Below are 25,841 nucleotides of genomic sequence, written 5' to 3' on the forward strand. Positions count from 1 at the left end.
CTGATCCATTTACTCCAAAAGCTGCTTATTTGAAGATAAGCTAGCCAGCCAGGGCAATGGCTGGCTTGTGATTTGGGTAGCAGCATGGTTTGAAGAGCGAGACATTTTACTCAGGACAGCTAATCAGCTGTACCAGTGATTGTCTGAGAGGGGAGTTTGTCGCCTCTTCCTCTTTGTGTTGGTATTCAGGATTCGGACCACGATGGACATGAGCTGCAGCTCGCCGTCTCTCTGGTCTAAAATAAGGTGAGTTTATTTATTCACCTAGTGTTGAGGTTCAAAGTTACAACCCTTTCAAACATGTATCTACCGCCTCATGTTTCCTGGTCTAATGTTAATTGCATTGGCAATGCTTTTTATGCACTCTCGTCAAAAGGGGATTGTTCTGTCAGTCTGACACGCTCTCTGACCTCATTCAGGGAGTGGCTACTTACAATGAACAGATAGATCCTCTAATTCCTCCTAAAATCACAATCATATCTTAACAAAAATACTTTCATTGTGTTTTATATGCACAACATTTACATTACATTTACATTACATTTAAGTCATTTAGCAGACGCTCTTATCCAGAGCGACTTACAACGGATTGGATGGAAACTTGACAGATAAAGGGGATATACTTTCCAAGTTACAATATTTCGTCCATACCATTTTTTATGACATAACAAAATTAAAACCAATATAGTGGTGAGAAAATGTGAACCCCTTGGAATTACCTGGATTTCTTCATTAATTGGTCATCAAATTTGATCTGATCTTCATCTAAGTCACAACAATAGACAAGCAGTGTGCTTAAACTAAAATCACAAAAATTATTGTATTTCTCTTGTCTATATTGAATACCATTTAAACATTCACAGTGTAGATTAGAAAAAGTATGTGACCCTAGGATAATGACTTCTCCAAAAACGTCAGCTAACCTGGAGTCCAATCAATGAGACAAGATTGGAGATGTTGGGTAGAGCTGCCTTTCCCTATAAAAACACTCAAAAGAAGCATTGCCTGATGTGAACCATGCCTCGAACAAACGAGATCTCAGAAGACCTAAGATTAAGAATTGTTGACTTGCATAAAGCTGTCATGATGTTGCCCTCTTTGAGTATAGCAAGCCCCATCCCCCTATCCCTCCTCTCCCTTTCCTCCATCAACTAGGCTGCTGTGGTCAGAGAGACGTTGTAAATTCCCGAGCATCTCCTCATGGACACACAGTATAGAGAGAGTAAATTTTCATAGAGAACAAAGGAATTTATTCCACCTCACAGAACTTGAGGTACGAACAAATTTCATGTTCCGGAGAAAGTATAAAAAAATCAGTGAAGAATCCAGCTACGAACTGGTCAGTTTGTTAAAACTTGGGGAAGATCATGGGAGATGGTGTGGCCACATTACCATAACGCTGTTTATATAATAGCCTCAGATATGAGGTTTACATCTAATTGTTGTATAAGATGAATGAGTGAGTATGATACTGTTTGTAAAATTGTGTAATATGATTTTGGACTGTTTAATGAAGGAAAATACAATTCCCTTTTGATTTGAAATAAATCAGAGGACCGCCCCTGAGCCCAGTTAGGGTCAGGTATCCTGGGACAGCCCCTTTTCTGCAATTCCGAATAAAACCCAACTTTGAGAAATGATCACCAGACCATGTTTTTCTCCATTAGGAGAGGACGAAGGTTGTGGACCATTGCTGAATCTTTTAACCACGTGGTTAAACTCTTAGACTATCGATACCGACAGAATAAGAACATGTCTATTAATTACTAGTCTGCACCTAGGAATTCGGTATCATTGAATGCGAAGAACGACAACCACCGATAAACATCCCTTCTATAACAAATGAATGAATGTCAATCTGAAATATCCTCTCTAACCAAGAAAGAAAGAGAGAGAGAGAGAGAGAGAGAGAGAGAGAGAGAGAGAGAGAGAGAGAGAGAGGACGAAACTCTCCATCAGAAAAAAACTTTTCACCAGCGATCAAGACGACACACTAAGCATAAATATATATATATTGATTGCAATTGTTCCCGAATGAGTGAGCTTTCATGTGCCAAGGATTAGCATTTCAATTGTTATAATTATCACTCTGTAGTGACTTCTTAGTCGACCCCCACTTCCCCTTTTGTCTAACAACCGCCATGCCGGTTTAACACACTAGGGCACATTCTCCTATCATTTCTTGTAACCATATTGACTGTTTGTTTATGCATTTCTGTGAATTACTTAGTTAGTAATAAATAAATGATTTAAGACAATTGATGTATGGATGACTCATATTGAAGATTGGGTTTGTGCAGATAACCAACAATTTACGACGTTTGGAATGAGACTAACATGAGGTAAAGTAAATAATTAATTAATTCAAAGACTAATTGACCAGATAAAATATATGAAAAGTTATTTTAGGAAATTATAACTTTGTAATCTGAATATATTTCCTTGGTGCCCCGACTTCCTAGTTAATTACTGTTACATGATTCATCAGTTGATCGCATAATACTAATTGATAAAAACTATAAGTCTTCAATTTAATGATAGTAAAGACACGACAAAGCTGGAAACGGTTACAAAAATATCTCTAAAAGCTTTAATGTTCATCAGTCCACGGTAAGACAAATTGTCTATAAATGGAGGAAGTTCAACACTGTTGCTACTCTCCCTAGGAGTGGCAAAGATGACTGCAAGAGCACAGCGCAGAATGCTCAATGAGGTTAAGAAGAATCCTAGAGTGCCAGCTAAAGCCTTACAGAAATCTCTGGAACATGCTAACATCTCTGTTGACGAGTCTACGATACGTAAAACACTAAACAAGAATGGTGTTCATGGGAGGACACCATGGAAGAAGCCACTACTGTCCAAAAAAAACATTGCTGCACGTCTGAAGTTTGAAAAGGTGCACCTGGATGTTCCACAGTGCTACTGGCAAAATATTCTGTGAAGAGATGAAACTACAGTTGAGTTGTTTGGAAGGAACAACACTATGTGTGGATAAAAAAAGGCACAGCACACCAACATCAAAACCTCATCCCAACTGTAAAGTATGGTGGAGGGAGCATCATGGTTTGGGGCTGCTTTGCTGCATCAGGGCATGGACAGCTTGCTATCATCGACGAAAAAAAGGAATTCCCAAGTTTATCAAAACATTTTGCAGGAGAATGTCCGCTAATTGAAGCTCAACAGAAGTTGGGTGATGCAAGAAGACAACGACCCAAAACACACAAGTAAATCAACAACAGAATGGCTTCAAAAGAAGAAAACACGTCTTTTGGAGAGGCCCAGTCAGAGTCCTGACCTCAACCTGATTGAGATGCTGTGGCATGACCTCAAGAGAGCAGTTCACACCAGACATCCCAAGGATATTGCTGAACTTAAACAGTTTGGTAAAGAGGAATGGTCCAAAATTCCTCCTGACCGTTGTGCAGGTCTGATCAGCAACTACAGAACATGTTTGGTTGAAGTTATTGCTGCCGTAGGAGGCTCAACTTGTTATTAAATACAAGGGTTCAAATACGTTTTCCACCCTGCACTGTGAATGTTTACACGGTGTGTTCCATAAAGACATGAAAACGTATAATTGTTTATATGTTATTTAAGTGAACTTTGTGTGTCTATTGTTGTGACCTAGATGAAGATCAGATCAAATGTTATGACCGATTTATGCTGAAATCCAAGTATTTCCAAAGGGTTCACAAACTTTTTCTTCCCACTGTGTGACATTAGTTTTCTATAGCTTCCAACTGACCATTCCCCACATTGTTATGTTAGAAATATTGTTCCAGTATCCACTTTTGATCGTGTTAGAGTTTCGGCGGGAAAACTGTCTGTGAAACACAAAAACACAAACACATTCCAAAGCCATTCCTTCACCAAACTTTACAGTTGGCAATATGCATTCGGGCAGGCAGCATTCTGCTGGCATCTGCCAAACCCAGATTTGTCCGTCGGACTGCCAGATGGAAAAACGTGAGTCATCACTCCAGAGAACACGTTTCCCCTGCTCCAGAGTCCAATGGCTGAGAGCTTAATACCACTCAGCCGACGCTTTGCTTTGTGCATGGTGATCTTACGCTTGTGTGCGGCTGCACGGCCATGGAAACCCATTTTATGAAGCTCCCGATTGTGCTGACGTTGCTACCAGAGGCAGTTTGGAACTTGGTCAGTGTTAAAACTGAGACGGTCTCGTTAAGTGATCTTGTGGCTTTACGTGCTTCACGGCTGAGCCATTGTTGCTTCTAGACGTTTCCACTTCACAATAACGGTACTTACAGATGACTGGGACAGCTCTAGCAGGGCAGAAGATTTACAAACTGACTTGTTGGAAAGGTGGCATCCTATGAAGGTGCCACGTTGAATGTTACTGGGCTCTTTCCGTAAGGCCTTTCTACTGCCAATGTTTGTCTATGGAGATTGCATGGCGGTGTGCTCGAAAGTTATACACCTGGCAGCAATTGGTGTGGATGAAATAGCAGAATCCACTCATTTGAAGGGGTGTCCACATACACTATTTATACAAAAGTATCTACCTCAATTACCTCGTACCCCTACACATCGCCTCGGTACTGGTATCCTGTGTATATAGCCAATTTATTGTGGATCGTGGATCCACTCATTGTGGATTTATTCCTTGTGTTATTATTTTTCCATTATTTATATATTTTTCTCTCTGCATTGTTGGGATGTGCCCGTAAGTAAGCATTTCACTGTTAGCCTAAACCTGTTGTTTAAGAAAGCATATGACAAATAAAATGTGATTTGATTTGATTCCTCTCCTCTCTGGGAGTGACCTTCACTTCAGAGGGCTTTAGTTCACCAGACCACCACACACACCTCACAGCCCACACACCCACTGTAGAGGAGACCAGGGCAGCACGTGTAGCGGGGTTATGAAAGGACTCTTTGAAGGGCCAAACACACAGAGAAACAGACAAAGAGAAAGACACAGCCGTGTGTCTCGCTGTTAAAGCGTGGGTGTGGATGAGGTCAGCTCACAGATAAAAGGGTTACATGACTATTTAAATGTGCTCACACACACACACATGGACCCACACACACACCAACTCATCCCTTAGGCCCAGATAAAGTTAGGAACCCAGTTGTCTCTAGACTAATGACAATATACATGGAATGATTCCCTTTTCTTCTGACTGGCTGTTCGAATCCTGTTGAGACGGTCCCGGTGTGTGTAGAAGAGTGTGTTTCACTGTCAGACAAACCACTGAGCTCAAAGAGAAGATCCAGGGACATTTTGATGAAAGGCAAACACAGACCATTTTAAAACTCAGGGAGAGAGAGAGAGAGGGGCAAAGGAAGATAAAGAGAAAGAACGGGAGGGAGGAAAAGAGAGAAGAGTGAAAAGAGGAAAAGAGAGAAGAGTGAAAAGAGGAAAAGAGAGAAGGGTGGAAAGAGGAAAAGAGAGAAGGGTGGGCAAGGGCTGACTAATCCATCAACAGCATTCTATTTGAGCTAGTTTCATTGTCATTTCAGCTAAGATGCATTTCCTGTCAGTATGCAGAATTTTAAAATAAATGTGGTATCATGTGGTATCACCAGTATCATATTATGATGTTCCCCAAGTGTGCCACTGTCTGTCTACACAATGACATATCTCTCTTAGCTCAACCACTTGAGTGATGGCTGAGATTCTACTGTGGTAAAGCTGGGGAGTGTCAGAGCGGGGGAGGCTGAGGCAGAGTCATTGGGTTCACGGAGGACAGAAGAGTTGGAGAAGCAAATGAGAGGAGAGAGGGATAAAGATATCATTAGAGTGCTGAGTCACACACACACAGACAGTCTGTTTACAGCTAGCGTGGGGACACTTTCAAAATCCTATTTTCCCTAACCCTTAACTCTAAACCTAACCCGAACCCGAACTCATACTTTTAACCTAACCTTAACCCTAACACGCCTAACACATCATTGTGTTATCATCATCTACAGCGCTGTTGGCTGGTCGTCATTGACCTTGAGGAGGCTTAAACACTGGTATACACTGATTTATAAGGCCATATTGGGTCAAACTTAAAAACAACTAAACCTAGCTCATAACCCTAAAACTAACCCTAGCTTCTAACCCTAACCCTTAACGTAATTCTAACCCTAACACTAATTCTAACCCTAAACCCCCTAGAAATAGCATTTGACCTTATGGGGACTAACAAAATGTCCCCAGTTGGGACACACACACACACACACACACACACACACACACACACACACACACACACACACACACACACACACACACACACACACACACACACACACACACACACACACACACACACACACACACACACACACACACACAGAGAGAGAGAGAGAGAGAGAGAGAGAGAGAGAGAGAGAGAGAGAGAGAGAGAGAGAGAGAGAGAGAGAGAGAGAGAGAGAGAGAGAGAGAGAGGAACTAGCCATTCACTGAATAGGAGCTCAGGCTTCCCAGAACAGAACACATGAATACAGCACCTGACCAGAAACACTACGATGCTCTCAACAGAGGGCTGGTGGGAGACATTATGTGTCTGTGTGGGTGTGTGTTTGCGTGCGTTTGTGAGCGTGTGTATGTTTCGGACAAAACGTTAGTATGTGTGTGTGAATAATGCACCAGTGTTAAAAGAGGGAGAGAGAGAAACAGGACAGAAGACAGTGAGAGAGCGGGAAAGAGACAACAAAAGAGAGTGAATGTTGACCCAGACTTAGCGTTGCTGGGGAGGGGATGGAAGTGGATTCCAATAGGCTTTTCATTAAGATAAAGAGGAGCCTCAGCTCGCTCCATATTTACACAGCTATTCTAACGGAAGGCACCGGGTCATTATGGTAATGCTTTGCTGTCTCTGTAAATTCACATCTCTTTAAGGGGAAGCTCGCCCACTCAGGCTTTCAGGCTTTCAGCCTGAGTGGGCTCCGCTCAGCCATTCCACTGGAGACACAGGATTACACACACACACACACACACACACACACACACACACACACACACACACACACACACACACACACACACACACACACACACACACACACACACACACACACACACACACACACACACACACACACACACACACACACACACACACACACACACACACACACACAGACAGACAGACAGACAGACAGACAGACAGACAGACAGACAGACAGACAGACAGACAGACAGACAGACAGACAGACAGACAGACAGACAGACAGACAGACAGACAGACAGACAGACAGACACACACACACACACAGAGACACACACACACACACACACACACACACACACACACACACACACACACACACACACACACACACACACACACACACACACACACACACACACACACACACACACACACACACACACACACACACACACACACACACACACACACACACACATACACACACAGACACAGACACAGACACAGTTGACACCTTGACATTTTCCACATTTGGTTACGCATCAGCCTCATTCTAAAATGAATTAAATTGTTTTTTTCCCCCTCATCAATCTACACACAATAACAAATAATGACAAAGAAAAACAAGTTTTTAGAAATGTTTGATAATGTATTTAAAAAAAACAACAACCAACATATCACATTTACATAAGACGCTTCACTCAGTACTTTGTTGAAGCACATTTGGCAGCGATTACAGCCTCGAGTCTTCTTGGGTAAGACGCTACAAGCTTCTGTCTCAACCTCTGTCAGGTTGGATGGGGAGCGTTGCTGCACAGCTATTTTCATGTCTCTCCAGAGATGTTCGATCAGGTTCAAGTTTGGGCCCTGGCTGGGCCACTCACAGACATTCAGAGACTTGCGTTGTCTTGGTTGTGTGCTTAGGGTGTGCTTGGGTCGTTGTCCTGTTGGAAGGTGAACCTTCGCCCCAATCTAAGCTCCTAAGTTCTCTGGAGCAGGTTTTCATCAAGGATCTCTCTATGCTTTGCTCCATTCATCTTTCCCTGGATCCTGACTAGTCTCCCAGTCCCTGCCGCTGACAAACATCCCCACAGCATGATGCTGCCACCACCATGCTTCACCAGAGGGATTGCCAGGTTTCCTCCAGATGGAACGCTTGGCATTCAGGCCAAAGAGTTCAATCTAGGTTTCATTCTCATGGTCTGAGAGTCCTTTAGGGGCCATTTGGCAAAATCAAAGCAGGCTGTCATGTGCATTTTACTGAGGAGTGGCTTCCAATCCTGTCTCGGAGCTCTACGGACAATTCCTTCAAACTCATGGCTTGGTTTTTGTCTGACATGCATTGTCAACTGTGGGACCTTATATAGACAGGTGTGTGCCTTTCCAAATCATGTCCAATCAATTGAATTTACCACAGGTGGACTCCAAGTTGTAGAAACATCTCAAGGATGATCAATGGAGACAGGATGCACCTGAACTCAATTTCGAGTCTCATAGCAAAAGGTTCTGAATACTTATGTAAATAAGGTATTGTTTTATATTTTTTCATAAATTTGACAACAAAAAAAAGAACTGTTTTTGCGTTGTTCTTACAAGGTATTGTGTGTAAATTGATTTAAATGGAATCCATTTTAGAATAAGGTTGTAAGGTAACAAAACGTGGAAAACGGGAAAGGGTTTGAATACTTCCGAATGCACTCTATATATATGTATATGTCACAATTTCCGGTTCGGGCAGCGTTCGGCAGTCGACGTCACCGGCTTTCTAGCCATCGCCACTCCATTGTTCCATTTGTTTTGTCTTGTTCCCTGCACACCTGGTTTTCATTCCCTAATCACACTGCATGTATTCCTCTGTTCCCCTCCATGACTTTGTGTGAAATTGTTTTTGTTACATGTCCGTGTGTACGCGCCAGGCTGGGTTTTTTCCCCATTATTCCGTGGCTTTTCACGAGGGATGTTTATTGTAAAACATTCGCTCAATTTCTGTGACAGTTTCGCGCATAGCACTTTTCCCTTTGGCTGGAGGTTTTGACACAGTGGCGTCTGTCTGTTTTTTTAGCCTCTGCCTTAATAAAGTGTGCGCCTGTTCACAACTCTCTGCTTTCCTGCACCTGACTTCTCCACCAGTAGCGCACACCGTGACAATATATATATATATACATACACACTTACTGGCCAGTTTATTAGGTACACTACCCCATTCACGAAAATGGAACACTCCTACAGACAGTGAGTCACGTGGCCATGACTTGCTATATAAAGCAGGCAGACAGGCATCAAAGCATTCAGTTACTGATCGATTGAATGTTATAATGGCAAAACAAGTGACCTAAGCGACTTTGATCATGGGTGCCAGGCATGACGGATTCAGTATCTCAGAAACCAGCCAGGTCACCTGTGATACAAGTCCGTATTCGACGTCCGTCCATGTCTGAGGATGTCGGGAGATTACGTAGAAACCGGCAACAGCAAGCACTGTTACCTTCAAGTAGATTTTTGTTTTGCTAGGGCATTGGAGACGGGAATGGTGGATGGCCGTAAGTTTGTATGGTTCGAAACCAGCGACAGAAAGTCGTTTTTGAGATGTTTGTTTTAAGCCTATCCCAAACCTTAACCCTTACCATAACTATTCAGAGTTAATCCCTAATCTTAATCTTTAACACACATTTGACTTTTGGAACAACTTTGAACCTTGATGTTTAAGAAACATAGATGAATGTCTAATGCTGATGTAAGACTGAGAGCTAGTTGTGGAAACGGTCGCCCTCCTGGGCTTTTCACGCAGTGTCTAGGATTTACCGTGCCACAAACAAAAAACATCTAGTCAGCGGCAGTCCTGTGGGGGAAGCAGCTCATTGATGAGGGTGGTCAAAGGAAAATGGCAAGAATCATGCCAGCTATCAGGAGGGCCACAAACAGACAAATAATGGCGCAGTACAACAGCGATGTGTTGACCAGCACAACTCGTTGATCCATGTCAAAGACGGGCTATTTCAGCAGACGACCACACCACTCCTATCAGCAAAAAACAAGAATAAGTGGCTCCAGTGGGCCCCCGATCACAAACACTGGGCAATTGAGGAGTGGAAAAACATCACCAGGAACATCACAGCGAAAATATCTACACGTACGCTACGGTCACAAGACGCAGGCCTCTTCATTGTCCCTAGAATTTCTAAGCAAACAGCTGGAGGCAGGGCTTTCTCCTATAGAGCTCCATTTTTATGGAATGGTCTGCCTACCCATGTGAGAGACGCAAACTCGGTCTCAACCTTTAAGTCTTTACTGAAGACTCATCTCTTCAGTGGGTCACGATTGAGTGTAGTCTGGCCTAAGAGTGTGAAGGTGAACGGAAAGGCTCTGGAGCAACGAACCGCCCTTGCTGTCTCTGCCTGGCCGGTTCCCCTCTTTCCACTGGGATTCTCTGCCTCTAACCCTATTACAGGGGCTGAGTCACTGGCTTAATGGTGCTCTTTCATGCCGTCCCTAGGAGCGGTGCGTCACTTGAATGGGTTGAGTCACTGATGTGATCTTCCTGTCTAGGTTGGTGCCCCCCCTTGGGTTGTGCCGTGGTGCCCCCCCCCCTTTGTGGGCTATACTCGGCCTTGTCTCAGGATGGTAAGTAGGTGGTTGAATATATCCCTCTAGTGGTGTGGGGGCTGTGCTTTGGCAAAGTATGTGGGGTTATATCCTTCCTGTTTGGCCCTGTCCGGGGGTATCATCGGATGGGGTCACAGTGTCTCCTGACCCCTCCTTTCTCAGCCTCCAGTATTTATGCTGCAGTAGTTTATGTGTCAGGGGGCTATGGTCAGTTTGTTATATCTGGAGTACTTCTCCTGTCTTATCCAGTGACCTGTGTGAATTTAAGTATGCTCTCTAATTCTCTCTTTTTTTCTCTCTCTCGGAGGACCTGAGCCCTAGGACCATGCCTCAGGACTACCTGGCATGATGACTCCTTGCTGTCCCCAGTCCACCTGGCCGTGCTGCTGCTCCAGTTTCAACTGTTCTGCCTGTGATTATTATTATTTTACCATGCTGGTCATTTATGAACATTTGAACATCTTGGCCATGTTCTGTTATAATCTCCACACGGCACCGCCAGAAGAGGACGGGCCACCCCTCATAGCCTGGTTCCTCTCTAGGTTTCTTCCTAGGTTTTGGCCTTTATAGGGAGTTTTTCCTAGCCACCGTGCTTCTACACCTGCATTGCTTGCTGTTTGGGGTTTTTGGCTGGGTTTCTGTACAGCACTTTGAGATATCAGCTGATGTACGAAGGGCTATATAAATAAATTTCATTTGATTTTGATTTGAAAACAAAAATACCTTATTTAGATAAGTATTAAATATTAAGACCCTTTGCTATGAGACTCGAAATTGAGCTCAGGTGCATCGTGTTTCCATTGATCATCATTGAGATGTTTCTACAACTTAATTGATATATTCAGTTGATTGGACATGATTTGGAAACGCACACAGCTGTCTATATAAGGTCCCATAGTTGACAGTGCATGCCAGAGCAAAAACCAAGCAGGATCGTGTAAATGCACAGATCTGGGGAATTTGACCAACAAATGTCTGTAGCATTGAAGGTCCCCAATAACCTGTCTGCAGCATTGAAGGTTCCCAGCCTCCAACATTCTTAAATAGAATAAATTTGGAACTACCAAGACTCTTCCTAGACCTGACCTCCCGGCCAAACTGAGCCATCGGGGGAGGAGGTCCTTGGAGGAGGAGGGCCTTGGTCAGGGAGGTGACTAAGAACCCGATTGTCACTCTAACAGAGCTCCAGAGTTCCTCTGTGGAGATGGGAAAACCTTCCAGAAGGACAACTATATCTGCAGCACTCCACTGATCAGGCCTTTATGGTAGATTGGCCAGACGGAAGCCACTCCTCAGTAAAATGCACATGACAGCCCACTTGGAGTTTGCCAAAAGGCACCTGTAGTGCAATGGAACAATGGAAAACAAGATTCTCTGGTCTGATATAACCAAGATTGGACTCTTTGGCCTGAATGCCAAGCGTCACATCTGGAGGAAACCAGGCACCATCCCTCCGGTGAAGCATGGTGGTGGCAGGATAATGCTGAGGGGATGTTTGTCAGCGGCAGGGACTGGGAGACTAGTCAGGATCGAGGGAAAGATGAACAGAGCAAAGTACAGAGAGATTCTTGATGAAAACCTGCTCCAGAGCAGACTGGGGCGAAGGTGCACCTTTCAACAGGACAACGGCCCTAAGCACACAGCCAAGACAACGCAGGACTGGCTTCGGGACGTCTCTGAATGTCCTTGAGTGGCCCAGCCAGAGCCTGGACTTGAACCCGATTAAACATCTCTGGAGAGACCTGAAAATAGCTGTGCAGCATCGCTCCCCATCCAACCTGACAGAGCTTGAGAGGATCTGGAGAGAAGAATGGGAGAAACTCCCCAAATACAGTACCCAAGACGACTCAAGACTGTAATCTCTGCCAAAGGTGCTTCAATAAAGTACTGAGTAAAGGGTCTGAACACTTATGCAAATGTAATATTTCAGATTTATTTTCAAAAAAATTCTAAAAATCTATTTTGCTTTGTCATAATTGGTTATTGGGGGAGAAAAACAATGTAATACATTTTGGAATAAGGCTGTAACGTAACAAATTGTGGAAAAAGTGAAGGGGTCTGAATACTTTCCATGTGCGCTGTACATGAGCACAAGCACACACATGTACACGCACATTAAATCCCCACAAACACTTCCCCCACTACTTACCCTGTCAATAGAGTGGTTCAGTATAGGGGAACGTGGCTCTAGTGGTCATCCTGTCCTAGCTAATAAAAAGGGTGGTTTGTATGTTAAGTGAAGTCCATGCCTCCCTATAGACCCTCTACAACCGTAGGAATACAGTATGTCTTAGGTGTGAGTGAATGTGTGTTTGTGTGTGAGAGTGTGAGTGACTGTGTGTTTGTGTGTGTGTGTGTGTGTCTTGGGTCAGACTTACCCTGATAAGACACCCAGGACCAGGTTGAGCATGAAGAAGGATCCGATGATGATGAGGGGGATGAAGTAGAGCCAGTTCCAGGTGTTCCCCGAGGCATCATTGGCCTGCACACACACACGTACACACACGCACACACACGCACACACACACATTCAGAGAGAGAAAGAGAAACAAAGATATATAAGTAAGAGCAAGGTTTATCAGGTGTCCTCGAATGTTTGCAGTTGGTCAACGTACAATATCTGCTTGACGGATTTACTGTCGTTGTGGACTTGGATTAGCTTCAGGCTAATTTGTGTAACAGCTCTTGGTAGCCGTCTTGCTAATTTGTATAACAGCTCTTGGCAGCGGTCTTGCTAATTTGTATAACAGCTCTTGGTAGCCGTCTTGCTAATTTGTATAACAGCTCTTGGTAGCAGTCTTGCTAATTTGTGTAACAGCTCTTGGTAGCGGTCTTGCTAATTTGTATAACAGCTCTTGGTAGCGGTCTTGCTAATTTGTGTAACAGCTCTTGGTAGCCGTCTTGCTAATTTGTATAACAGCTCTTGGCAGCGGTCTTGCTAATTTGTATAACAGCTCTTGGTAGCCGTCTTGCTAATTTGTATAACAGCTCTTGGTAGCAGTCTTGCTAATTTGTGTAACTGCTCTTGGTAGCGGTCTTGCTAATTTGTGTAACAGCTCTTGGTAGCGGTCTTGCTAATTTGTGTAACAGCTCTTGGTAGCGGTCTTGCTAATTTGTATAACAGCTCTTGGTAGCGGTCTTGCTAATTTGTGTAACAGCTCTTGGTAGCGGTCTTGCTAATTTGTATAACAGCTCTTGGTAGCGGTCTTGCTAATTTGTATAACAGCTCTTGGCAGCGGTCTTGCTAATTTGTATAACAGCTCTTGGTAGCGGTCTTGCTAATTTGTGTAACAGCTCTTGGTAGCGGTCTTGCTAATTTGTATAACAGCTCTTGGTAGCGGTCTTGCTAATTTGTGTAACAGCTCTTGGTAGCGGTCTTGCTAATTTGTGTAACAGCTCTTGGTAGCGGTCTTGCTAATTTGTGTAACAGCTCTTGATAGCGGTCTTGCTAATTTGTGTAACAGCTCTTGATAGTGGTCTTGCTAATTTGTGGGAGTGTTGTATTGTAGGGGGTGTTTTCTTCACCTCTGCCAGGCAGTGCTGGGAGGTGTGTTTGGAGATTTTGTCTTATTACTATTTACCTATTTATTTTCAATGACGGCCTAGGAACAGTGGGTTAACTTCCTTGTACAGGGGCAGAATGACAGATTTTTACCTTGTCAGCTCAGTGACTTGATCTTGCAACCTTTCGGTTACTAGTCCAAAGCCCTAACCACTAACCTACCAGCCCCTCTTCGCCTCCTCTCTCGCCTGTCCATCTCCTCATATTAATTCCATGTAGTCACTGTCATTTGTCCACTTAAGCTTAACATTGTTGTCATCTATCGTCCACCAGGTGCCCTTGGAGAGTTCCTCAATGAGCTTGACACCTTGATGAGCTCATTTCCTGACGATGGCTCACCACTCGTACTGGGCGACTTTAACCTCCCAACGCATGACTTCAATTCATTTCTTTCCATCTCTTTCTTTCCACTCCTGTCCTCTTATGACCTCCTTCTTTCCCAGTCACCTCCCACTCACAAGGCAGGCAATACGTTTAACCTCATCTTCACCAGAGGCTGTTCTACTAAGCTCACTGCAACACCCTCCATGCCTCTGATCAATACTTTGTTTCCTTTTCTCTCCATCTCTCCTCAAACCCTCCCCACTCAGCCCCTACCCAGATTGGTATGCGCTGCCAGAATCTTCGCTCTCTCTCTCCCGCTACTCTGTCCTCTTCGGTCCTATCCTCTCTTCCTTTTGCTAAATCCTTCTCCCTCCTCTCTCCTGACTCTGCCATTTCGACCCTACTCTCCTCCCTTTCTGTATCCTTTGACTTTCATTATTCCCTTTCCGGGCCGACCTTCGCTTCCCACTCTGTGGCTGAGTGACTCACTGCATGTTAACATGACAGGGCTGCGGGCAGCTGAGATGAAATGAGGAAAACCGAAACTTCTGGAGGACCTATCATCCATCCACTCCCTCCTCTCTACCTTCTCTTCCTCTGTATCCACTGCTAAAGCTGCTTTCTATCACGCTAAATGTTAAGCTTCTGCTTCCAACCCTGGCAAACTCCTCTCTACTTTTTCTTCTCTGTTTCATCCTCCACCCCCTCCCTCTCTGCGGACGACTTTGTCAACCACTTAGAAAAAAAAGGTTGACGACATCTACTTGTCATTCACTCAGACTACAGAATCCACTGGTCCCACTACCCTACGCCTTGACCTCTTTCTCTCTCCAGATGAAATCTTGCGACAAACTGCTCACTTGACCCCATCCCCTCCTCCCTTCTCCAGACCATCTCTGGAGACCTTCTCCCATTCCTTATATCCCTCATCAACTCATTCTTGACCACTGTCTTCCATGACCCTCTGACTGCAAGATGGCCAGAGTTGCTCCCTTCCAGAAAAAAATAAATATCAATCGACCCCTCTGACATCAAAATCGTCTTTCTTTTCTTTCCAAAACACTTGAGTGTGCTGTCTCTGACCCACTCTCTCAATACATCTCTCAGAATGATTTTCTTGACCCTAACCAGACAGGCTTCAAGACAACCTACTAAACTGAGACTGCTCTCCTCTGTGTCACAGAGGCTCTCCCCTCTGCCAAAGTTGACTCTCTCTCCTCTGTTCTCATCCTCTTAGATCGATCTGCAGCCTTCCACACCATGACACGTCAGATCCTCCTCTCCACCCTCTGGGGGTTGGGCGTCTCAGGCTCTGCACACTCCTGGATTGCATCCTGCCTGACAGGTCGCTCCTAAACAGGTGGCGTGGAGAAGATCTGTGTCTTCACCACATACTCTCATGTTTCATGTGGACCCCAGGAAGAGTAGTTGATGCTAATTGGGATCCTAATAAATACCAATAACATACCGCACTGCTAGCACTGACTTTGCGGATAAATACTTTCTTGGGGGAAAATGTACTTGACAGAATTGTGATGTCGCAACCTATTTTAAGATTAATGCTCTAATTGTAAATCGCTAAGAGCGTCTGCTAAATGACTGAAATGTCAACAGTATGCATGCCTATCTTGTCTGTCGGTCTGTCTCACTGTCTGTCTCCTCTGTCTGTCTGCCTGAGAAAGCAGCTGTTTAATTCGGACCCATACACAATCTAGCAAGGCACTAATCTTTCTAGCATCACTGAACTCACAGGTATGTACTGGTACAATACGCTACAGTAGATTACTTGACTCTAATCCAACTAGGCATGCTGTAGTGTTACACACTTATTTCATTCCATGTTGACTTACATTTATGTGTCTGCAAGAACCTGGAATTTGAACTACCCGTGAGCTCTCCGTGAAATGGTAGCTTTTCATATTAAGGTCCCTATTATAAAAACTATTGTCCTTAAATTGCCTTTTTTGTCAGCATGCTCAGCTAGCTGATGCTAAAACAGCCCATTGGATTCTGTGAAAATGCGACGCCTATCACTGGGGCGAGTTGCTGCCGGAAAGTGTTGGAATCCAATGTGCTGCTTTAGCATTATCTGACCTAGCATGCTGATGAAAAAGGCAGTTTCATTACAACAGTATTCATAAATGCGTACATGACTATTTAGAGATGGATTATTGACATTTACAAAGGCAGGAAAAATGATTAATACATGGTAAGTAAACTCTATACAAACGGTTTATAATGGTTCACTAAGGGACCTTAATATAATTAGTTACCCATGAAATAACTGCATAATTCTCTGTGCACATCCCAAATGACACCCCATTCCCTATATAAAAAGTAATCCCTAAAGTAGTACACTATATTGGGAATAGGGTGCCATTTGAGACAGCCTTAGATTGTGCATAGGCAGAGAATATCCGTATTGCAGTGGGTAACCTCCAGTATTGACATTGGCCTGAGATTCGTTTATAAAAGCATTACTATCAATCACACCAGTTCAGGTGCCCTCTCTAACCTCCTAAAATATCCTGAATCAATCCTACTCTCCATAGTTGGCCATAGGGTGAGGACTCCATTGATTAGAAAAAATAATAGTAACACCTATTGACCAACAGCTTGTACTGGCCAATTAAGGGAAGCTGGCAGCGGAAGAGGAGAAATAATTAACAGCTCAGTCATTAACCCATAGGGACCTTGTTCGTAACCTGATCAGAACACATTCATGAATGCTAATGATCCATAGAGGTGCAGTAACACACACACGCACGCACGCACGCACGCGCGCGCGCACGCACACACACGCACACACACACACACACACACACACACACACACACACACACACACACACACACACACACACACACACACACACACACACACACACACACACACACACACACACACACACACACACACACACACACACACACACACACACACACACACACACACACACACACACACACACACACACACACACACACACACACAATGTCCTACCGTCTCCCTCAGCTGTCACTGTCTCAGCTCACACACAGGATAAATGGCCAGCATCAGCCTCTGTGTTTCGCCTTGCGTTAGCATCCATCAATACCTTTGTCTCTCTATCGCTTTAACTTCTCTCTCACTCTGTCATTATCTCTCTAGCTCAGCTTTGTCTCTCCATCTCTCCGTCTTTCACTGTCTCATTTTCTCCCCCAGCCTCTCTGGGGACTGTAGATGTAGGAAAGTGAAAATTAAGTAAAAAGACACACTGTTACGGCAGCTTTGCAAATGCAATATCAGCTGCAGAGGTAGAAAGCTTTCTTTCCCTGCCATTTCATCCAACTAGACCGAATTTAAGTGAGGTTCTGAATATTTTGAAACAATGAAGTCTGAAAAGAATAATGCCTCCAGTCACCATTTTAGTCCAAAGTCAATGGGCAATTTTTCGGCACTGCCTCACCAAGATTGTTCACATTTTAACAGGCCACTTGTAGTTACCTATCAAAGCAAAACCAAGCATCTTTAGTGACTTTAATTTGCTACCGTTGTTTCTGTTCACACACAGAGCCGTTATTGGAAGTCTCCTCGGTTGAGGTGAGACCAGGTAGAACTATCTCTCTAAGGCGCAGCCAGGTAATTCATCACCCTAAACGGCATGCTCACAACAAGAACACTCACAGTGGATAAAAGGCCATGTAGGAGGGTAAACGCACGTTGTAGAACACAGTGTAGGGTGATGTTATCATTAGTGTCATAACACTGTACACAAAACCCTGATTCAGCAGTGGAATTGGTTGACATATTAAAATGAACCTGTGGTGCTTCATGGCTGATATTTATACTGGGTGACATCTATACATGGCTGATACTATAATGACTCCTCTCTCCTCTCACATAAAATTGATTTGCATCGTACTTTGTGCATGTACAAAGAGGTAGATACTGTATATACAGTCACATCTGAAATGATTGGCAGCCTTGATAAAGATGAGTAAAAAAACTTTGCCAAATAAATACAAATACTGAGCTCAACATTTTTGGGAAATTATCTTATTTTATAGTCGAAACTTGATATCATTCGGTCTGCGCTCAAGGACTGCCCTCTTCTTCAATTCAAACCGCAGGTTTTCCGGAGACTGAGAAACATGGTGAAGCCCCAAAATTGCCCTCGCTAGAAGCCTGTGTTTCAGACATAAGGAAGTGGATGGCTGCAAACGTTCTACTTTTAAACTCGGACAAAACAGAGATGCTTGTTCTAAGTCCCAAGAAACAAAGAGATCTTCTGTTGAATCTGACAATTAATCTTAATGGTTGTACAGTCGTCTCAAATAAAACTTTGAAGGACCTCGGTGTTACTCTGGACCCTGATCTCTCTTTTGAAGAACATATCAAGAGTGTTTCAAGGACAGCTTTTTTCCATCTACGTAACATTTGAAAAAATCAGAAACTTTCTGTCCAAAAATTATGCAGAAAAATTAATCCATGCTTTTGTCACTTCTAGGTTAGACTACTGCAATGCTCTACTTTCCGGCTACCCGGATCAAGCACTAAATAAACTTCACTTAGTGCTAAATACGGCTGCTAGAATCCTGACTAGAACCAAAAAAATGTGATCATATTACTCCAGTGCTAGCCTCCCTACACTGGCTTCCTGTCAAGGCAAGGGTTGATTTCAAGGTTTTACTGCTAACCTACAAAGCATTACATGGGCTTGCTCCTACCTATCTCTCTGATTTGGTCCTGCCGTACATACCTACACTTACGCTACGGTCACAAGATGCAGGCCTCCTAATTGTCCCTATAATTTCTAAGCAAACAGCTGGAGGCAGGGCTTTCTCCTATAGAGCTCTATTTTTATGGAATGGTCTGCCTACCCATGTTAGAGACGCAAACTCGGTCTCAACCTTTAAGTCTTTACTGAAGACTGAAGACTCATCTCTTCAGTGGGTCATATGATTGAGTGTAGTCTGGTCCAGGAGTGTGAAGGTGAACGGAAAGGCTCTGGAGCAACGAACCACCCTTGCTGTCTCTGCCTGGCCGCTTCCCCTCTTTCCACTGGGATTCTCTGCCTCTAACCCTATTACAGGGCATGAGTCACTGGCTTACTAGGGCTCTTTCATACCGTCCCTATGAGAGGTGCGTCACTTCCTGTTTGGGTTGGCGCACCCCCCTTGGGTTGTGCTGTGGCGGAGATCTTTGTGGGCTATACTCGGCCTTGTCTCAGGTTGGTAAGTTGGTGGTTGAAGATATCCCTCGAGTGGTGTGGGGGCTGTGCTTTGGCAAAGTGGGTGGGGTTATATCCTTCCTGTTTGGCCCTGTCCGGGAGTGTCATCGGATGGGGCCACAGTGTCTCCTGACCCCTCCTGTCTCAGCCTCCAGTATTTATTCTGCAGTAGTTTATGTGTCGGGGGGCTAGGGTTAGTTTGTTATATCTGGAGTACTTCTCCTGTCCTATCCGGTGTCCTGTGTGAATTTAAGTATGCTCTCACTAATTCTCTCTTTCTCTCTTTCTTTTTCTCTCTCGGAGGACCTGAGCCCTAGGACCATGCCTCAGGACTACCTGACCTGATGACTCCTTGCTGTCCCCAGTCCACCTGGCCGTGCTGCTGCTCCAGTTTCAACTGTTCTGCCTGTGATTATTATTATTTGACCATGCTGGTAATTTATGAACATTTGAACATCTTGGCCATGTTCTGTTATAATCTCCACCCGGCACAGCCAGAAGAGGACTGGCCACCCCACATAGCCTGGTTCCTCTTTAGGTTTCTTCCTAGGTTTTGGCATTTCTACAGAGCTTTTCCTAGCCACCGTGCTTCTACACCTGCATTGCTTGCTGTTTGGGGTTTTAGGCTGGGGTTCTGTACAGGACTTTGAGATATCAGCTGATGTACGAAGGGCTATATAAATACATTTGATTTGATTTGATTTGAGATGGCCATTGCAAAATGTTGATTTTGTAGTTAATTAACCATTTAGTTGTGGATTTTGATGTGTTCTTGGGGTCATTATCTTGCTGGAAAATCCCCTTGCGTTCAAGTTTCAGCCTCCTGGCAGAGGGGACCAGGTTTTTGGCTAAAATGTTCTGGTACTTGGTAGAGTTCACAATGCTGTTGACCTTAACAAGGGCATGAGAACAAGTGGAAGAAAACAGCCCCATAACATCAAAGATCCACCACCACATTGATTTATCTGATTTATCGGCCTCCTAAGCTCAACTCTGACTTCATTTCTGAACTATCTGAGCTACTAACACTCCTGAGCCCCCTGTGCCCTGCTATGCTGGAGCTTGGTGATTTCAGCATGCAGTACATGTCGACTCCCCTGACTGCATTCTCTCTACTGGCCTGGCTGATATCCTGGACAAGTTTGGACTCCAACAGCATGAGGACTTTTCCACCCACAACAAAGGCCATACACTGGACCTGGTCTGTACCTCAGGCGTGGATCTGGCAAAACTGGATGAAATGTGTCAGGGCTGTCTAACCACAAACCCATCACCTTCAACCTAGATATTCCTCTACCCACTCGGCACAAGACTATAAACCCAGCTTGCTGAATCTATCTCCAAACTGCCAGTTGGTGACGTTGTGGCTTATTAATACTCCATACTGGATTAAGTTGCTCCTTTGAAAACCTGTCTGGTGTCTTTCTCCAAATCTTCTCCCTGGTACACTGAGGACCTATGCTCTCCCAAAGCAACTGGACATCATCTAGAAAACTGGGCTAACTGTACATTTTGAAGATGTATGAGCAACATCAGAAAGACAAAGACTATAAACAGGTCTTAAATGCAGATCGGACAACCTGTAACTCCTAACTGATCAGCAACGGCAGTGCTCATCCAATCTGTGAACAATTCTGCTACCTCAGCCTCCCCAGAAGAGTGCAATCAATACCTTTGTTCCTTCCAAAGCAAAATTGAAAACATCAATAACACCCTTTTGTCCTCTTCAGCCCCTGTAGTTGATATGCCTAGTCCTCCACTCCCTGAGTCAAGGTTCGCCACCTTCACCACAGTCACTGCAGCTGATGTAACCAAGCTGGTTTGGACAATGAGGCCCACCACCTGTTAATTTGACCCAATCACCACCTTCCTTGTCAAGACCTGCATACCTGCTCTGGAGCCTTTCTTCACAGAAATCATCAACAAGTCCCTCACCACTGGATGTGTCCCTCCTCAGGTCAAACTCAATGCAGTCACACCAGTACTCAAAAAGCCTTGGTCTGACCATGACAAACTCCAGAACTACAGGCCTATCTCCAACCTGCCCTTCCTGAGTAAGCTCCTCGAATGTCCTGTGTCTATAAAACTCCAACACCATCTGGCCAACCTACTAGAGCCCTTACAGTCGGGTTTCAGAACTAGACACAGCACAGAGACTGACCGGGTAAGGGTCACCAATGACCTCATGAATGCAAACTCTGGAACTGCCAGCATCCTCATACTGCTGGACCTCAGTGCAGCATTTGACTCGGTCATCCATGCCATTCTGCTGTACCGTATGAAGAAGCTCCTGGGCCTGTCAGACACTGTCCTGGACTGCTTCTGGTCCTATCTCACTGATCGCTCCCAGTTTGTATCCCCCGGACCTAGTAGGTCAGACACAGTGGTTGTCCACCAGGAGTCCTTCAAGGCACAGTCCTAGGGCCACTACTATTTTGTCTCTACATGCTTCCACCGGGAAACATCTTGAGGAAACATGGACTGGTCTTTCACCTTTATGCTGATGAAACTCAGCTATATGTCTCCACTGCCACTGCCAATGCCAATGCCATTGCACTCCTGGACAGTTGCCTGCAGGACATGTGTGGATGCAGCTGAGTTTCCTGCAGTTAAACAACATCAGCAGCCACAGCCTCAATATTGATGGTGTCAAGGTCCAGTGAGGTTCGCAACCTGGATGTGATACTTGATAGTTAGCTCTCGTTTGAGGGCGACATCAAAAGTGTGACCAAAGTTTAATTGTTACATCTACAGAATTTGACCTAGACTGCATCTGAGCGACTTATCTGAGCCTTTATCTCATCCAATTTGGACCAGTGGAGGCTCCTCAGAGGAGAAAGGGGAGGACGATCCTCCTCACTGAATTTCATAAAAGAGAGAGTCAATGTGCGGGGGCACCAGTTAGTTGAGGTAGTATGTACATGTAGATAAAGTTATTGAGGTGACTATGCATTGATGACAACAACAGAGAGTAGATCTGTGGATCTATTGGGGTGGTATGCAAATTGGAGTGGGTCTAGGGTTTCTGGGATAATGGTGTTGATGGTGTTGATGTGAGCCATGACCAGCCTTTCAAAGCACTTCATGGCTACAGACTTGAGTGTTACGGGTTGGTAGTCATTTAGGCAGGTTACCTTGGTGTTCTTGGGCACAGGCACTATGGTGGTCTGCTTAAAACATGTTGGTATTACAGACTCAGACAGTGAGAGTTTGGTCAGCACATGCTCGTAGTACACGTCCTGGTAATCCATGTGGACCTGCGGCCTTGTGAATGTTGACCTGTTTAAAGGTATGACTCACATGCACTGTGAAGAGAGTGATCACACAGTCTTCCGGAACAGCTGGTGCTCTCATGCATGTTTCAGTGTTATTTACCTTGAAGCAAGCATAGAAGTAGTTTAGCTCATCTGGTAGGCTTGTGTCACTGGGAAGCTCTCGGCTGTGCTTCCCTTTGTAGTCTGTAATGGTTTGCAAGCCCTGCCATATCCGACGAGTGTCAGAGCCGGTGTAGGAAGATTTGATCTTAGTCCTATATTGACACATGCCTGTTTGATGGTTCGACAGATGGCATTGCAGTATTTCTTATAAGCTTCCGGGTTAGAGTCCCGCTCCTTGAAAGCGGCAGCTCTAGCCTTTAGCTCAGTGCGGATGCTGCCTGTAATCCATGGCTTCTGGTTGGGGTATGTATGTACGGTCACTTTGGGCAGGATATCATCAATGCACTTATTGATGAAGCCAATGACTGATGTGGCGTACTCCTCAATGCCATCGGAGGATTCCCGGAACATATTCCAGTCTGTTCTAGCAAAACAGTCCTGTAGCTTAGCATCTGCTTCATCTGACCATTTTTGTATTGATCTAGTCACTGGTGCTTTAATTTTTGCTTGTAAGCAGGAATCAGGACGATAGAATTATGGTCAGATTTGCCAAATGGAGGGCAAGGGAGAGCTTTGTATGCATCTCTGTGTTTGGAGTACAGGTGGTCCAGAGTTATTTTCCTCTGGATGCACATTTAACATACTGATAGAAAATTGCTAAAACAGATTTAAGTTTCCCTGAAATAAAGTCCCCGGCTACTAGGAGCACCGCCTCTGGGTGAGCATTTTCTTGACTGTTTATGGCGGAATACAGCTCAGTAAATGCTGTCTTAGTGCCAGGCTTTGAGTGTGGTGTTATGTGAACAGCTACAAAAAATACAGATGAAAACTCTCTAGGTAGATAGTGTGGTCTACAGCTTATCACGAGATACTCTACCTCAGGCGAGCAATAGCCCGAGACTTCCTTGTTATTTACGCCCCTTGTCTTACCAGACACCGGTGTTCTATACTACTACTACTCAGCATGTAACCAGCCAGCTGTATGTGAAGCATAAGATGTTACAGTTTTTAATGTGCCGTTGGTAGTTTAATCTTCCGCATAGTTTGTCGATTTTATTCTCCAAAGATTGCACGTTTGCTAGCAGAATGGACGGAAGTGGGGGATTATTCGATTGCCTACGAATTCTCAGAAGGCAGCCCGCCCTTTGGCTCCGCCCTTTGGCCCCTCTGCCTCCTCTTCAAGCAAATCACAGAGATCTGGGCCTGTTCCCGAGAAAGCAGTATATCCTTCGCATCGGATTCTGCTAGTCTGTGGTGAGTAATCGCAGTCCTGATGTCTAGAAGTTATTTTCGGTCATAAGAGACGGTAGCGGTAACATTATGTACAAAATACGTTTAAAAAGAGTTATAAACAACATGAAAAAACGAACAAAATACACGTAAAACCTTCCTCTCCGGCTCCATCTTATGTCCAGAACTGTGCTGTACGTGTCCTCATCCGCACCTCCCCCCGTGAGCACATCACTCCAGTGAGGTTCAACCTCCACTGGCTCCCCATATGCTCACACATTGAGTTTAAAATCCTGGTTCACATCTACCAAGGTATCCACAAGGTATCCACAACTCTGGACCAAAGTATCTGTCTGACCTCATCCTCCTGCCCCACATGCACCCTTTGCTATTCCAGGTCCATCTCCCTTCAGCAGCAAGACGAAAAACTGATCTGATCTGATGACACATGTATATTAAATTCATTATTATGATCATTGTTATTATTATTATATACAGTAGTTTATGAGTTTATTTTGTGCATATGCATCCTTTTTTCGACGTCGAACCCACCACTGGTGTGTGGGGCCCATGAGCTCTAATTTGTCTCATCTGACCATAGTACCCGGTTCCAATCCAAATGCCAATGCCGTTTACATTTTGTTGGTTGCTCTCAACAAAGGATTTTTATGGCAATCCTTTCAAATAGCCTATTGGCATGAAGGTGGTGTCTAATTGTAGATATGGAGACTTGGTGACCCTAAGAAACGTCAAAGTTCTGTCATTCTCTAACTGTGGCCTTGGAATTGTAATTTTTTTTACCCAAGACACGCTACCAGGCAAGATTACCACTGTTCCAGTGACTTTTAAACTTCTTAACTTCTTGGATATAGGGGGCGCTCTTTAAATTTATGGATAAAAAAACATTCCCGTTTTAAACAAGATATTTTGTCACGAAAAGATGCTCGACTATGCATATAATTGACAGCTTTGGAAAGAAAACACTCTGACGTTTCCAAAACTGCAAAGATATTGGCTGTGAGTGCCACAGAACTACAGGCGAAACCAAGATGAAATTTCATACAGGAAGTGCCTCAGATTTGGAATGTGCTGTGTTCCAATGTCTCCTTATATGGCTGTGTATGGGTCACGAATGAGCTTAGACTTTCTGTCGTTTCCCCAAGGTGTCGACAGCATTGTGAGGTATTTGTAGGCAAATCATTAGAAGATTGACCTTAAGAGACTACATCTACCAGGTGGCCGCTTGGTGTCCTCCGTTGCAATTATTGCATAATCTCCAGCTGCGTGTATTTTTTGCTTGCTTCGAGGAGAAACAGCTGCCACGAATGATTTATCATCGACTAGATATGTGAAAAACACCTTGAGGATTGATTCTAAACAACGTTTGCCATGTTTCTGTCGATATTATGGAGTTAATTTGGTAAAAAGTTTGGCGTTGTAGAGACTGCATTTTCAGATTTTTTTCTTAGCCAAACGTGATGAACAAAACGGAGCGATTTCTCCTACACAAGTAATCTTTTTGGAAAAACTGAACATTTGCTATCTAACTGAGAGTCTCCTCATTGAAAACATCCAAAGTCCTTCAAAGGTAAATAATTTTATTTGAATGCTTTTCTTGTTTTTGT

The 25,841-nt window shown here is 44.2% G+C and overlaps 1 pseudogene; it reads right to left on the reverse strand.

The window, feature by feature from the left end:
• Positions 1-25,841, reverse strand: part of LOC124006935 — a 230,217-nt pseudogene that overhangs the window by 98,716 nt on the left and 105,660 nt on the right.

This window comes from Oncorhynchus gorbuscha, linkage group LG20, assembly GCF_021184085.1.
Source record: "Oncorhynchus gorbuscha isolate QuinsamMale2020 ecotype Even-year linkage group LG20, OgorEven_v1.0, whole genome shotgun sequence".
Taxonomy (NCBI): Eukaryota; Metazoa; Chordata; class Actinopteri; order Salmoniformes; family Salmonidae; genus Oncorhynchus; species Oncorhynchus gorbuscha.